Source organism: Schistocerca cancellata, chromosome 12 (assembly GCF_023864275.1).
Source record: "Schistocerca cancellata isolate TAMUIC-IGC-003103 chromosome 12, iqSchCanc2.1, whole genome shotgun sequence".
In the NCBI taxonomy this organism is placed as follows: Eukaryota; Metazoa; Arthropoda; class Insecta; order Orthoptera; family Acrididae; genus Schistocerca; species Schistocerca cancellata.
In genome coordinates, this window is record NC_064637.1 from 106212672 (window position 1) to 106227360 (window position 14689).

Genomic DNA, 14689 nt, shown 5'->3' on the forward strand with positions numbered 1-14689 from the left:
ATGAAACTGTATATAAAATTAAGGAAAAGCAACCATTCCCTTATAGCAGATTGATGTGTGGAGCACAGTAACACATCCCAGAAGACAGAATTTGTACTACCTTTCAAGCACTATGTAGCTCTTTTCCAAAAAGGAACACACATTCACACACACAATCACACAGATACACAACACACACTCTCGTGACCATGAAAAACAAAACTATCATTAATAACGCTAGCATATAAAAACACTACAAAATTCATTTTATCTGATTTTCTGATTGCAGTATAACCTAAAAAAGACATTTATAATGCAAGAGAGACAGAAAATCACCCACACAAACACCACCAAAAATATTCATGTAAACAAATGCACTTTAAAATGAGGTAATTATCAAAATGTGTTGTGCTAAGCACGGAAAAATAATTCACTGGTGCAGTTTTTTGTTCTTTAAATCATCAAGACTAATTATTGACACTTGATTACTGAAAGCACTTGACTGAACTGTTGAAGATGGGGATGGGGTAGGGAAAGATGCAAGGAGGGGTAGCAGGAAAGAGACAGGCTCTGCGGCCACACAGTGAGATCATCTTGTTGTGTGGCCCATAAATCATCTGTCCGAAGACCTGTCACTTTTCCTCTACCTCCTTCTTGCATCTTTCAACTGGTTCCAATATTCAAGTGTCAATAACTAGTCGTGCCATGGGCAGGGGAGTGTGCATTTGGGAGTCTGTGTGGTCATGTGTGTGAACATGTGTACCATTGCTGGAGAAAGAGCATGTATGAATGCTGTTTTCTGTTAGGTGTTACTGTGCTCTGTGCATTGATCTGCTATAGGTGAGTGCTGGGCTTTGCCTAATTTTACATACTGCTCCACCTAGGAATTTCCATTATTTTCACATGAAACTTTAAGGTGAACCTTTCATATGGTAGCAGAGTGTGTACTCTTGTGAAAATTCCTGACGTATTAAAACTGTGTGGCAGACAGGTACTCAAACTCAGAATGTGGCCTTTTGAGTGGACGCTCTTCCTGACTCAGCCATCCATGTTCATGGATGATTCACATTGTGCCTTCATTGTCATACATTCAAAATTCTTTTTATCACCTTTTCTATGTCTTGCAAACACTTCCCCTTTAGTTTACTATTCATTGCAGGAGTGAGGAAAAAAGTCCTAGTGGAGCAGATATGGTGAGCAGATTGGTTCTAAATATCTGTCACACTGTTTTTAGGCAAAAACTGAGATTATTTCCCTAATCATTCACAGAAACCATCAGTAAAAACAATGAAGACTGATCTGAGCTGTGAGGATTTTCAGCAACCAGAGAAAGTTGCTTCTACACAACATACAGAAAGACTACAAAGATGGATTAGCAGATGGTAAAGAAAAGCACAGATAAACATGACAGAAATGAGTTAATAGGTTGGTTGGTTGTTTCTGGGAAGGAGACCAGACAGCGAGGTCATCGGTCTCATCAGATTAGGGAAGGACAGGGAAGGAAGTCGGCTATGCCCTTTGAAAGGAACCATCCCGGCATTTGCCTGGAGCGATTTAGGGAAATCACGGAAAACCTAAATCAGGATGGCCGGACGCGGGATTGAACCGTCGTCCGCCCGAATGCGAGTCCAGTGTCTAACCACTGCGCCACCTCGCTCGGTAATGAGTTAATAGTTCTGAGAACTATGGAAGTATAGAAATATGTGTATAGCTAAAACAAATATGTGAGAAGTGACAATAAAAGGAACAGAATGGAAATTTGCAATAACAGAGGCGTAGTATTGATATGTCTAACAACCTTAATATACATGAAACAAACTTCCAACCAGATTAAAATTGTGTGCTTAGCTGGGTCTCAAACTTGGAACTAGCTTTTGCAGGCAATGTGCTTACAAATGAGCTGTCCAGACAAGACTTGTGGCCCATCCTCACATCTTCACTTCCACCAGCAAGTCTCTTCTACTTTCCAGACTTCACAGAAGTTGTCCTGCACGTCTTGCAAGATTAGCACACCCAGAAGAAAGAATATTGTGGAGAAATTGCTTAGCTATGGCACAGGAAATTCTTTCGAGAGTGAAGCTTTCCGTCGGTAGCACTTTGCTGTCTGGCACACAGTTTTAATCTGCCAGCAGGCGTCAAATCAGTACTGACTCCAAAGCAGAGTGAAGCATTCATTGTGGGAGCTCAGTTATGGTTTAGAAAGGGGTGATGTTAAGTGGAGAGATAGCAGAGACTGTCACAGCAGAGGAACACAATGCAATTGCACTTGAGCCTGTTGAAAACACATGTTGGTCAGGCAAACTGAATGGTAGGCAGGCAACGGATGACCAGGATGCAAAATCACAATGCATTTCATTACATTCAGTCTTCTAGCCTTTAATAATTTTCAGTTCTACATGTTACGGCTTTTCCTTCTTTGGTCTTTCAGTCTCTGCTATTTCTCATCAAGAAAAATTCAAAATCCTTCAGATTTCCTATCTTCCTACGTTGCGGTACTTTAACTTCAATGTTTCTTTTACAGGTATAGTTCATAATCTCTCTTGAAAGGTTTGAACTTATGCATACAATAACCTACAACTGATAAAGTTTACATTTTTTTAATAACTGATTATGTGAGTTTTATATAGTATAAAAATAATTACTGTGGTTAAACAAAGTACATAGGTCATAAATGCAATACTTACTTGTTGCACGGCTCATTGGGTATACAGCAACATTCTCATCATTTACAAATGTTTTTGACTTCTCACTATTGTACATTCCTGGGTTCTGTGTCTCTGCTGCAGTTGAAGTACCTGCATCCATTGTTGTTCCTGATAGTCTGCCTGCTAAGACAATACAGCAAACAATAAGTAATATGAAATAATCCAAATATAATTATAGTTTGTTTGCAGTTTCACTACAACAAATAATATCACAGTTTAACAGCCAAGAATTGGTCATACATGACATGCATATGAGACTGTTATTTTTGTTGTTGTTGTTGTGGTCTTCAGTCCAAAGACTGGCTTGATGCAGCTCTCCATGCTACTCTATCCTGTGCAAGCTTCTTCAGCTCCCAGTACCTACTGCAACCTACATCCTTCTGAATCTGTTTAGTGTACTCATCCCTTGGTCTCCCTCTACAATTTTTACCCTCCGCGCTGCCCTCCAATACTAAATTGGTGATCCCTTGCTGCCTCAGAATATGCCCTACCAACCGATCCCTTCTTCTAGTTAAGTTGTGCCACAAACTTCTCTTCTCTCCAATTCTATTCAATACCTCCTCATTAGTTATGTGATGTCTGCCCCCGGTAGCTGAGTGGTCAGCGCAACAGAATGTCAATACTAAGGGCCCAGATTCAATTCAGGGCTGGGTTGGAGATTTTCTCCACTCAGGGACTGGGTGTTGTGTTGTCCTAATCATCATCAGTTCATCCCCACCAATGCGGAAGTCGCTGAAGTGGCGTCAAATCGAAAGACTTGCACCCGGCGAATGGCCTACCCGACGGGAGGCCCTAGTCACACGACATTCATTCAGTTATGTGATCTACCCATCTAATCTTCAGCATTCTTCTGTAGCATCACATTTTGAAAGCTTCTATTCTCTTCTTGTCTCAACTATTTATCATCCACGTTTCACTTCCATACACTCCATAAAAATACTTTCAGAAACGACTTCCTGACATTGAAATCTAAACTCGATGTTAACAAATTTCTCTTCTTCAGAAACGCTTTCCTTGCCATTGCCAGTCTACGTTTTATATCCTCTCTACTTCCGACCATCATCATCAGTTATTTTGCTTCCCAAATAGAAAAATTCCTTTACTTCTTTAAGTGTCTCATTTCCTAATGTAATTCCGGCAGCATCACCCAATTTAATTCGTCTACATTCCATTATCCTCGTTTTGCTTTTGTTGATGTTCATCTTATATCCTCCTTTCAAAAAATTGTCCATTCTGTTCAACTGCTCTTCTAGGTCCTTTGCAGTCTCTGACAAAATTACAGTGTCATCGGCGAACCTCAAAGTTTTTATTTCTTCTCCATCGATTTTAATACCTACTCTGTATTTTTCTTTTGTTTCCTTTACTGCTTGATCAATATACAGATTCAATAACATTGGGGATGGGCTACAACCCTGTATCACTCCCTTCCCAACCGCTGCTTCCCTTTCATGCCCCTCGGCTCTTATAACTGCCATCTGGTTTCTGTACAAATTGTAAATAGCCTTTTGCTTCCTGTATTTTGCCCCTGCCACTTTCAGGATTTGAAAGAGAGTATTCCACTCAACATTGTCAAAAGCTTTCTCTAAGTCTACAAATGCTAGAAATGTAGATTTGCCTTTCCTTAATCTATTTTCTAAGATAGGTCGTAGGGTCAGTAGTGCCTCACATGTTCCAATATTTCTGCAGAATCTAAACTGATCTTCCCCAAGGTTGGCTTCTACTAGTTTTTCCATTCGTCTGTAAAGAATTCATGTTAGTATTTTGCAGCCGTGGCTTATTAAACTGATAGTTCAGTAATTTTCACATCTGTCAACACGTTTTCTTTGGGATTGGAATTATTATATTCTTCTTGAAGTCTGAGGGTATTTTGCCTGTCTCATACATCTTGCTCACTAAATGGTAGAGTTTTGTTAGGCCTGGCTCTCCCAAGGGTGTCATAAGTTCTGAATGGATGTTGTCTACTCCCGGGGCCTTGTTTCGACTTAGATCTTTCAGTGCTCTGTCAAACTCTTCACGCAGTATCATATCTCCCATTTCATCTTCATCTACATTCTCTTCCATTTCTATTATATTGTCCTCAAGAACATTGCCCTTGTATAGACTCTCTATATACTCCTTCCACCTTTCTGCTTTCCGTTCTTTGCTGAGTACTGGGTTTCCATCTGTGCTCTTGATATTCATGCAGGTCATTCTCTTTTCTCCAAAGGTCTCTTTAATTTTCCTGTAGGTAGTATCTATCTCACCCTTAGTGATATGTGCCTCTACATCCTTACATTTGTCCTCTAGCCATCCCTGCTTAGCCATTTTGCACTTCCTGGCGATCTCATTTTTGAGACGTTTCTATTCCTTTTTAGCTGCTTCATTTACTGCATTTTTGTATTTTCTCCTTTCATCAATTAAATTCAATATCTCTTCTGTTACCCAAGGATTTCTATTAGCCCTCACCTTTTTTCCTACTTGATCCTCTGCTACCTTCACTATTTCATCTCTCAAAGCTACCCATTCTTCTTCTACTGTGTTTCTTCCTGCCATTCTTGTCAATTGTTCCCTAATGCTCTCCCTGAAGCTCTCTACAATCTCTGGTTCTTTCGGTTTATCCAGGTCCCATCTCCTCAATTTCTCACCTTTTGCAATTTCTTCAGTTTTAATCTACAGTTCACAACCAATAGATTGTGGTCAGAGTCCACAACTGCCCCTGGAAATGTCTTACAATTTAAAACCTGGTTCCTAAATCTCTGTGTTACCATTATATAATCTATCTGATACCTTCCAGTATCTCCAGGCTTCTTCCATGTATTCAACCTTCTTTTATGATTCTTGAACCAAGTGTTAGCTATGATTAAGTTATGATCTGTGCAAAATTCTAACAGGCGGCTTCCTCTTTCATTCCTACTCCCATTTCATATTCACCTACTATGTTTCCTTCTCTTCCTTTTCCTACTGTCGAGTTCCAGTCACTCATGACTGTTAAATTTTCGTCTCCCTTCACTAATTTCTTTTATCTCTCTATTTTCGTCTCCCTTCAATACCTGAATATATATATATTTTTTTTATCTCCTCATACATTTCATCAATCTCTTCGTCATCTGCAGAGCTAGTTGGCATATAAACTTGTACTATTGTGGTAGGTGTGGGCTTCATATCTATCTTGGCCAGAATAATGCGTTCACTGTGCTGTTTGTAGTAGCTTACCTGCATTCCTATTTTCCTATTCATTATTAAACCTACTCCTGCATTACCCCTATTTGATTTTGTATTTATAACCCTGTATTCACCTGACCAGAATTGTTGTTCCTCCTGCCACTGAACTTCACTAATTCCCACTATATCTAACTTTAACCTATCCACTTCCCTTTTTAAATTTTCTAACCTATCTGCCCGATTAAGGGATCTGACACTCCATGCTCCAATCCGTAGAAAGCCAGTTTTCTTTCTCCTGATAACAACGTCCTCCTACTGTTATTCTTAAAAACTGTAATTTAAGACATTCCTTTAAAGTAATGTTGGCAATATTGCATAAAATGTTTAATAAAACCCTGAGGTGACATAATTTTACATGTATGTACTGTCTTTATAATTTATAATCCTAAGGATTTGGTACACCCTGCAGACATATCATCCTATGATGTTAACATTCAAGATGTTCATTAAAATCCTTATCATCTGCATATAAAGGAAACATTGGATTTTAATCAACTAAAGGAACAGTGGTAGCAGCAAAACAAATCAACTTGTAACTCATGAGTGAAATCTGCAGTGAGGAATGAGTGTAAATTACTACTTTTTCTTGGGTTGATAGATGGATTCACTGACACACAACAGGAATTGCTAATGAACCAGTATCAAGCCTTGTGAGATCCCTTGGAAAATTGATTCCAAAATGGAGATTAATTGTTTCCCTTTGATTTACAATTACTCTTTCTGTCCTGTCAGTCAAATAAAGGTTGTATCACAATAAGACACTATAATACCTGTTTCCATACCTCTGGCAATTGCATTAATAATATCCTCATGAAAGAGAAAGCTTGTTTCAGCTGATCCAGTTGCCAGGGACTATGGTCATGTGTGTGTGCACGTTGCATCCGCATGTGTGTGTGTGTGTGTGTGTGTGTGTGTGTGTGTGTGTGTGTGTATGTGTGTGTTTTGTCTATTTTTGTCAAAGGTCTTGTTGGGGGTTGTGAATACCACTACTCCATTGAATGTTGTTTTGCTTCTGGAGTGACATGAAAAACCCCTGCTTAATCACCTGTACTATATAGTAGATCTACAAAAAAGGGAGCAGTAACCCCTCAGGCACCTCATGCACATGTGCAGTATACATTGCCTCTGCATGCCTCACCATCCAAGTCGCAGTCATGAGAAGACACCAGGTGGTGGTGCCAGCACTGACAGAGGCTGCCACTTCTGAGTCATATTCGTGACCGCACAACACATGACAAGAAAAGTGTCATGAGTATTCCAACTCTGGCAGCTATAGTGGCAGGCCACATGGTCTACACCAGCAAGTTCTTCAGGTTCTGAGAGCCTCTTTTGGCCTCCGTATGGGTGCTGCTCACATCATCTCAGGATGATCTCAAAGCCCATCGTAGGGACCCACATTGCTGTCCTCAATTTTCATTGTCACTACCTCTGTGGACTTAGCCTCTAGTAGGAATAGACTTTTCAATACCTGTATTGGACCTAATTAGGACGGCATTCACAGGACTTGGATTATTTCCCTGCAAGTGTATTTTCCTATGAAGTTCCTTAGTGACATTACTGCATACTAGAAACAGTCAGGTAATTTTAGACAACAGCTCTGTCAAGCTTCTGTACCAGTAGCTAATGAGATGCTGTATTTTGTGCCTTTTGTTCTTACCACTGAAGCAGACATATTTTGTTGTCAATAAACTTGTTAAAACTTGATCACTGTTTTCCCTATGTCTCCGTGAGGGACACTTCAACTGGGCTAAATTCTGATTACAGATTCATTCCTTTATCACTGTACTGGGTAAGAAATGTCAAAGCACTGCCAAGTCACTTCATTTTGTGGATATCTGCAAGAATTTTTGGAAACCAATGGGAACACAATTTACAAAACTTACGCAATTTGTGACAATTTCATGTAAAACAGTTTTTTTAAAATTGTGGAAACTCGTCGCAAAGCATTCTTATTGAGAACTGTCTGTTTTCATGAATTTCCTCATTCACTTTCTAATCCAAACCATTGCTGATAACAGAAGGCCACCCACTCAGTGCTTCATCATGAACATTGGTTTGTCCATCATTAAACTGTCTCATCCCTTCTCTATATTCCACCAGTCATTACATTTTCACGATACATCTGTACAAGTTGATAAGTCTGAACAAGTTGACAGTGAATTTCAGCTGGCTTAATAGTCTTTGCATTCAAAACTATATTACAGAAAGCACTTTATAGTCAGGGAGCTCAGAGATCGTCACAAGAGATCTTCACAAGGATTTAAAGTCACTTAGTCTTGTACAAAAAGATGTGCATTATTCAGGAACACACATTTTCAATAACTTGCCAGCAGCCATAAAAAGCTTAACAACCAATGAAATTCAGTTTAAGAGAAGCCTAAAGGATTTATTGGTGGCCAACTCCTTCTACTCCATTGATGAATTTCTTAGTAAAACCAACTGATTTGTATATAAGTACAACATAACTTCTGCACAATTTCAGTGCAGTAATGTGTTCATTGAAAATTTGTGTGTGTGTAAGTTTAATCTAACTTCTGCACCATTTCAGTGCAGTAATGTGTTCATTGTAAATAAGTATTACAGTAGTTGTATTACATGTTTATTACCTTATAAATAAATAAAAAACTTTTTTATTTTAAATTCAGTGCATTAGTATTTGTAAAATGACTCTTAGTGTTCATTAAAAAATGACAATCATTCCACTTGGTACCTGTGGAATGGTACATTAGCTTACTTGTTTTAGTTGTAAATATTTGTCGTGTATTGTTGTTTTTCTGACATGTTCCACATCCTGGAGGACCTCCTCACTACGGATCAATTGGAATGAAAGTAAATCTAATCTAATCTAAAAGCATTTTGAACAATCACCAACAAATGTGAACACAACACAATCTTGCTATAGTGGCATTAGTGGAAAGGCAATGAAACAGAGAGATGAGAGCAAATGTGCAGAAATGTGACATGAGTCCTGTGGTGGCAGTAGAATAAACTGGTACTTACTTTCCAGAAACACCTTGTAGATAACTGTACATCTCGCAGAAGCATTTTTCGGCGTCTTGAAATTCTTACACTCACTTCCCAAAACATTAATGGTTTTTCTTATTAACAATAATAATAATAATAATAATAATAATAATCAGTATTAACTGAACTGTGATTCACACAGTTACAATGCCACAAACAAAAATAATTTTCCTGTAAACTTTTCCTCCTTTACCAGTGCTCAGAATGGAATTATGTAGGATTTTCAACAACTGCCCATCTAACAAGAACTAAAGATATTGTAATTCCTACCACTTTAAAAGAATATTAAAAGCATACCCCATTAGCCACTATTTCTACAAATTATCTGAATGTCTTGATTGAAACGTTCTGCTAGTTACACAGAAAGTAGCAGTGTTTGTAGTGTTGTCGTGTGAAAAGTAGCAATGAATTGTAAATAATAGTCAGTAATTACAAATGTACAGAAAAATACATTCATAATGCAATAAATATGAAGCTACTAATAGCAGATAAACAGAAGCTATATAGGAAAACTGAGAAGGCAACAGCACTTTGCAATGTAGCAGCTTTGTTTCTAGTTTACTCAATTTAATTTGGATTGCTTGAGTGCATTAAGCACTGTAGAGGCAGTTTATTGTTAATCTCTACATATACAGGGTGAAGTAAAAATGCTGCACTTGGAGGTTGGCATGTAATTCCTCATCCAGTTTCAAGACAAAAATTTATCTAGCAAAATCAGGTTGGCTGCATTTTGAAAACACATACTTGAAAACGAGGAGATGGCAACACTGTTACATCTTGCAGCACATCAGAATGTACAGAGGAAGGTTTATCACCTTGCACTACTGTACCAGCCATCGTAGCCCATTGAGTAGACTGCTTGGACATCAAACCCACATCCACAACAGAGTTATGGTTCCAATCATCATCCGGTTCCTTTTTCATTTCTTAGATGTCCATTCCCTAATTCTCATTTATAAGCAGGACATCATTTTGTTACATGACAGTATCCTGTCGCATGACAGTGGGATCTGTTAAACTCATGCATGTGTCTACTAACCACACAATGTACAACTATAACTAATTCTGTCGAGTTCATGTAGGGCAGCTTCCCAATGGAGTACACAAATGAAAAATATATCAATATGCTTTTGGTGCTGGATGCATCCGATAACCAAGCTGCTGCTACTGCTTGTGCATATGCTGCACAGTCCCCTCAAATGTACCATTCTGATAAGAATGAGTCTGGCTTCAGCTGCCAGAGACTGTGGTCATGTGTGTGTGAGTTGCATTTGCATGAGTGTGTGTGTGTGTGTGTGTGTGTGTGTGTGTGTGTGTGTGTGTGTGTCTGTTGTCTATTTTTGACAAAGGACTTGTTGACCAAAAGCTTATTTTGTGACAGTCTTTATGTTCTGTCTATCTGCGACTGCTTCTCCACTATATGGTGAGTAGCAACTATCCTTTTCATAACATTCTTACATTCTGATAAGAATGTTTTTCGTCACCTAGGGCCAGGAGCAATGTCTTGGGGAAATCGGTAATCTACACCAGGGCTTCACAACATACGTGCTCGCGGAGCAAGCTGTGAGCAGCAAGGCACGAGCACGGAGCAGCGCGAGCACGCTACCCCCACTACCGGACCAGAGTGGAGAGTGGGGAAAGTCACGTGGGGCACACAACAACTGCCGCCAGTCAATGCAAATCTGCGGCCACCTGCAGGGATATCACTCACGAATTATTACTGCGACAAATGAAACAAATAAAGGAGAATGTACACATGCCACATAATTTTATTAGCTTAGTGTATGCCTCTACATTCGCATTAATTTGTGAACTGTTACACAATAAAAGGTGTCACTGAAGTGTGGGATTCTCGGTTATCTTGTACTTTTTGCCCTTTAGAATTGCGTCTATGTTCGGAGTAATTGTTCTTGTGCCTTTTAGGCACAGCGTGCAGTTTAAATTTCGATCAGACAATGCATTTCTCAGGCGCATCTTGTTACATATCATTGCAGAGAACAGTTGTTCGCAAACATACGTGGAACCGAATATTGATATTATTGTAGCTGCCAGTTTGTGCAAACGAGGAAATCTATCCTGAGGGAAGTGTCTGTAGAATACCAAAATGTTTTTCTTGTTCTGAAATTTGTCTCTGTATTCTCTGTCACACTGCAGGTCAATAATTTCTTGCCGCAGCTCAGGACGAATCTCTTAAATATTCGCTGAATATGGAGAGAACAGATCGAAATCACTGTCTAGTGCTGTCAGATCTTGAAAGCGCTGATCAACTAAACTATGTGAATAACATTCACAGTTTTTGTGAACATCTTGCATGGATGACAATTTAGGAAAATGAGCTAGGTTTCCTGTTTCCAGTTGACTCACCCAAAGTGTCAATTTCATTTTAAAAGCTCGTATTCGATCTATGAAATGAGTAATTAGCAGATCTTTACCTTGTAGTAAAATGTTCAAAGCATTCAGATGGCTAGTTAAATCTGCTAAGAACACGAGATCAGATTCAAACGTGCGCGCGCATTTCCCCTCCCTCCCTACTCCGCGACCTTGCACCTGCTTGCGAGCACATGCCTGAGCAGACGCGAGTACTCGCGCTGAAAACCGGCCAGTTGTTAAGCCCTGATCTGCACCCTCAAGTAATAGACAGAGGTTGTCCTAGGATTAGACATACTGCATATACAGAGGATGTAATTCTTCAAACAGTTCACTGATCACCTTGACCAAATACCCATGATGTTGCAAGGTAGTTCAAGATATCTCCAAGACTGGTCACTGAACTGTTACATGATGAAGAACTGCATCCATATCACCACACATTAACGCATCTCTAGCAACTAGAAGATCACATTCAATGAGTACAGTTTTGTGAAGGATTTTTGCACCAAGTGGAAGATAACAAACATTTCATAAAACATGACATGGACTGATGAATTTAGCTTCATTCATTTAGGTATTTTCAACATCCACTACAGCCCATATTGCTTAGAACACAACCCACATGTCACCAGTGAACATGGATTTCAGGAACACTTTGTCATAAATGTGTGGGCAAGAATCATGATAGGAGTGCTTTTTGGGACTTACCTATTGCTGGAAAAGTAGAACGCACACCTGTATCTAACGTTTCTTTGCCTGACACATTAGAAAATGTTCCACTTGGTACTCAGTGATAGCTATGATTTCAGCATTATGGTGCACCACCACACTTAGGAATGATTGTGCATAACTGTTTAAATAAACTGTTTCTGGGGAAATAGTTTGGTCATGGAGTTCCAATGTTCTGGCCTCCACAGTCCTTGGATTTTAATGCACTAGTTTTTATCTGTAGGGGCACTTAAAGGAACTCGTTTATAGCATGCCACCCATGAATGTACGCAACCTAATAGCTCATACGCATGCTGTTTCAGCAATTATCTACATCTACATCTACATCCATACTCCGCAAGCCACCTGACGGTGTGTGGCGGAGGGTACCCTGAGTACCTCTATCAGTTCTCCCTTCTATTCCAGTCTCGTATTGTTTGTGGAAAGAAGGATTGTCGGTATGCTTCTGTGTGGGTTCTAATCTCTCTGATTTTATCCTCTTGGTCTCTTCGCAAGATATACGTAGGAGGGAGCAATATACTGCTTGACTCTTCAGTGAAGGTATGTTCTCGAAACTTTGACAAAAGCCCGTACCGAGCTACTGAGCGTCTCTCCTGCAGAGTCTTCCACTGGAGTTTATCTATCATCTCCGTAACGCTTTCGCGATTACTAAATGATTCTGTAACGAAGCGCGCTGCTCTCCAATGGATCTTCTCTATCTCTTCTATCAACCCTATCTGGTACGGATCCCACACTGCTGAGCAGTGGGCGAACAAGGATACTGTAACCTACTTCCTTTGTTTTCGGATTGCATTTCCTTAGGATTCTTCCAATGAATCTCAGTCTGGCATCTGCTTTACCAACGCTCAACTTCATATGATCATTCCATTTTAAATCACTCCTAACACGTACTCCCAGATAATTTATGGAATTAACTGCTTCCAGTTGCTGACCTGCTATATTGTAGCTAAATGATAAGGGATCTATCTTTCTATGTATTCACAGCACATTACACTTGTCTACATTGAGATTCAACTGCCATTCCCTGCACCATGCGTCAATTTGCTGCAGATCCTCCTGCATTTCAGTACAATTTTCCATTGTTACAACCTCTCGATACACCACAGCATCATCTGCAAAAAGCCTCAGTGAACTTCCGATGTCATCCACAAGGTCATTTATGTATATTGTGAATAGCAACAGTCCTATGACACTCCCCTGTGGCACACCTGAAATCACTCTTACTTCGGAAGACTTCTCTCCATTGAGAATGACATGCTGCATTCTGTTATCTAGGAACTCTTCACTCCAATCACACAATTGTTCTGATAGTCCATATACTCTTACTTTGTTCATTAAACGACTGTGGGGAACTGTATCGAATGCCTTGCGGAAGTCAAGAAACACGGCATCTACCTGTGAACCCGTGTCTATGGCCCTCTGAGTCTCGTGGACGAATAGTGCGAGCTGGGTTTCACACGACGGTCTTTTTCGAAACCCATGCTGATTCCTACCGAGTAGATTTCTAGTCTCCAGAAAAGTCATTATACTCGAACATAATATGTGTTCCAAAATTCTACAACTGACCGACGTTAGAGATATATGTCTATAGTTCTGCACATCTGTTCGACGTCCCTTCTTGAAAATGGGGATGACCTGTGCCCTTTTCCAATCCTTCAGAATGCTATGCTCTTCTAGAGACCTACGGTACAGTGCTGCAAGAAGGGGGGCAAGTTCCTTCGTGTACTCTGTGTAAAATCGAACTGGTATCCCATCAGGCCCAGCAGCCTTTCCTCTTTTGAGTGATTTTAATTGTTTCTCTATCCCTCTGTCATCTATTTTGATATCTACCATTTTGTCATCTGTGCGACAATCTAGAGAAGGAACTACAGTGCAGTCTTCCTCTGTGAAACAGCTTTGGAAAAAGACATTTAGTATTTCAGCCTTTAGTCTGTCATCCTCTGTTTCAGTACCATTTTGGTCACAGAGTGTCTGGACATTTTGTTTTGATCCACCTACTGCTTTTACATAAGACCAAAATTTCTTACGATTTTCTGCCAAGTCAGTACATAGAACTTTACTTTCGAATTCATTGAACGCCTCTCGCATAGCCCTCCTCACACTACATTTCGTTTCGTGTAATTTTTGTTTGTCTGCAAGGTTTTGGCTATGTTTATGTTTGCTGTGAAGTTCCCTTTGCTTCCGCAGCAGTTTTCTAACTCGGTTGTTGTACCACGGTGGCTCTTTTCCATCTCTTACGACCTTGCTTGGCACATACTCATTTAACGCATATTATATGATGGTTTTGAACTTTGTCCACTGATCCTCAACACTATCTCTACTTGAGACAAAACTTTTGTGTAGAGCTGTCAGGTACTCTGTAATCTGCTTTTTGTCACTTTTGCTAAACAGAAAAATCTTCCTACCTTTTTTAATATTTCTATTTATGGCTGTAATCATCGATGCAGTAACCGCTTTATGATCGCTGATTCCCTGTTCTGCGTTAACTGTTTCAAATAGTTCGGGTCTGTTTGTCACCAGAAGGTCTAATATGTTATTGCCACGAGTTGGTTCTCTGTTTAACTGCTCAAGGTAGTTTTCAGATAAAGCACTTAAAAAAATTTCACTGGATTCTTTGTCCCTGCCACCCGTTATGAACATTTGAGTCTCCCAGTCTATATCCGGCAAATTAAAATCTCCAC